Source organism: Trachymyrmex cornetzi, unplaced genomic scaffold (genome assembly GCF_001594075.2).
Source record: "Trachymyrmex cornetzi isolate Tcor2-1 unplaced genomic scaffold, Tcor1.1 scaffold991, whole genome shotgun sequence".
NCBI classification, from domain to species: Eukaryota; Metazoa; Arthropoda; class Insecta; order Hymenoptera; family Formicidae; genus Trachymyrmex; species Trachymyrmex cornetzi.
In genome coordinates this window covers 108,499-111,539 of record NW_017300345.1, presented here as the reverse complement: position 1 = coordinate 111,539, position 3,041 = coordinate 108,499, and positions in this window count along the sequence as shown.

Sequence of the window (3,041 nt, the reverse complement as noted above, 5' to 3'; positions counted from 1 at the left end):
ATTTGTAAAAAAATTACAATCAATATTAGGAAGTGCCTCGGTAGCCCACTTAAATAATTCTACGGGAGTTTGTATTGGACTTTCTATTCTTTGTAAACTCGCTCTAGCATCAAGTCTTTTAAGTGTTCCTCCCAAACCGTCGCATGGTCCCTTACCGTGCGACGTTGGGAAGAAATGCCATTCGGCTGACATTTGGAAATCTTTTGAATGATGTGATAAATTTATAAAGTTTTTCTTATTCTTATATTGCGCGCTTGCTCCATCGGAAAAGTAGATAACATGATTGACTTTTGGTATTTTTTCTTTAACGAATTTAAGAAGTCCTGATTGAAACATGTGTACGGCAATAGTGTCATGATGTAGGCATTCTGAAATGGACACAAGATTTTTCATTTGTAACACATTTTCGTCGTCTTTGTAATAAATTGCGAACGGATGAATCGTCGCTTGATTATTATTCCAATGCATGCCTTGTACTGCATTTTGAACTACGAAGGCATAGTTTTCTGCGAAATCGCAAATTACAATGCATTTATTGGCCTTTAAATCTTCTTTCTTTTTATTCAAAAATTCATTTTGTTTTTTCACAAGGTAAGAATGTCGTAATAATTTTTGTAATCCCTGAGATAAAAACTGCAAATATTCATCTACCGACGATACGACGGTTTGCAATGTAGCCCTGTCTATGTAAGTCCACTGTTTGTAAGTGACGTTGTCTATGAGGTTATCTTCAAACACAGTTTCCAAATACTCTATCAAATTTTGTACACCAGGGCATTCGGAACAAGTTCCCATATAACAGTCGGTAGAAGGAGAATCACATACCATTTTCTTAAAACAATCATGGTAATCGCTAATTACGTGTTCAGTAGTAGCCGTCAGAGATTTTATACTTGCACCATCTATCATGAGTTTAACATTTTCGTGTATCGCACAAACACAAACTGAGTGGGTTCCGCTTGCCCCTGCCAGAATACAGTATTTTGGTCTTAAACTTGCAAATTTTGAGAGACTACATTTGACGTCTGGATTGGTATTTTTGAATGCTCGGTGTAACTCTTTCAAATTATTCAAAATCAATCTCTTTTGCATATGATTCCTTTTCCCATCAACTTTCACGGAGACGAAATCTTTTTGACCAGGCATTACTCGACTGTATTCGTCAGAATTGTAAAAGGCTATTACCAAATTTGTAACATTTTCGTCCAATCCAGGATGACTTTTGGGTTCGGTCCTGATAAAATGTCTTTTTGTGTTGTAGTTTGTTTTGCTACGTTAATCATTTGGCGTGTGGCACTCGGAAAATGTTTTAAAATTTTTCGATAAGACCATTGGTGAACCACTGTTAAAATCTGTACTTGGACTGTGCAATCTATTGTATTATTAAATCTTTTCTGCAAAGCATTCAAAACATCTTGTCCATCATCATTATCATCATCTTCGTCACTATCTTTGGAACTAGTATCAAAGTAAAAAATGTTCTTTTTTATTGCATCAGAAATATTTCTTAATTTTTCTGTACGGTACTTTTTTTGATGAACTTTTTTCACTTTAATAGGCGAAGTAGCGATAAAGCTTAATCCTCGATTCACTTCAGCAATAACTTTGAAAAAGCATTCTTCTTTTTCTCCAGAATATTCAGAAGTGTCAGTATTAACAGGATTTTCATCAATAGATTCATCAGAAGACATAGGAACTGCGGGTGGATTTTCCTGAGGAGGTGGAACATCCTGCTGGAAACAATAAATAGATGTTCTTCATTGGAATATAAAAATTACATTTTAATTTTAGCATTATTTCATTCAATTTATGAACAATATTTAGGATTTATTTAATGATTTGATTATTAATCAAATCATTAAATTGATACATCAAAATCACATAAATTTAAAACAATCTTTTAGAAATTCACACAGCTGTATATTTTATAAATTAGATTTACAAAAAACTTTTATGTAATTGATGTGAATAATTATAAAATAATGTCATAAAATATACATACATTTTGTTTTTCACAGTTCTGAGTTGCATCTGCTTTCTTAACAGTTTGTCTCATACGACAAGTGTTGCACATTTTTTGTTGTAGTGTTTCTTCGGTTACTGGAAGATTCCAATCTCAAAGTAGCTGTGCTGTAACCTTTCTCAAACCTTGTCTTTTGTTTGCGTGAGAACTTAAATTATATGGATTGAAACAGGTATCCAATTGGATGTTGTTCCATTTCTTTTTGGTCGATTTTGTCATTTTGTTGATTGCAGATTGTGATATCTGTATGATAATAAAAATATTATGATAAACAGTATATTTTAACCCTGCTAGAAATATGATCGTGAATTTTTGTGATTATCTGTTGAAAAATGATTCTATTATGTTTAAAAGGGTTGAAAATTTAACCTTTTCTAAACAATTTTCCACATCTCTGAATACATTTCAACACATTTCATCAAATTTAGGGAAGGTAATAATAATTTTCAAGGAAGTAAATAATAATTTTATTAATATACAATTATTACGAAAAAATAGGTACTTACATGTTTAGATAATATCTGCTCCACAAGAATGTTATAATTGCGAACAACTAAATGTTCGACGACTACCAAAACTATCGCACGGCAAATACAACGTTTGTTTTCACAACTGAACACGATCGAACACGTCCGTTACTTACAACGGTCGAAAAAGAAATGAGAAAAGGAAAAGAGACTCCTTTGCGATGAGTTACCGCTCTTCCACTCGCATTTCATACCTGCCGTACCTTTTATGTTCGAAACTTCCAACGTTCGAAAACATACCTGAATGAAATCTCGGGTTTTTTTCCTTTAAAACGTGCGTGATTTGCATTTTTAATTAAATGATTTTTGTTATGAATATAGGTATAATAAAATATATGGAATAGTATGTAATTGTTCTTTTAAACTGAAAAGTTGAAAATATTGTACGAGATATGCAGATATCGCAAGCGCCGCTCGGAACGAGAAAGTTAGCGCCCGCTCGCCGCGCGCGCGTCCTCGAGTTGCCGGACTATTTAATTAATTCCCAGGCG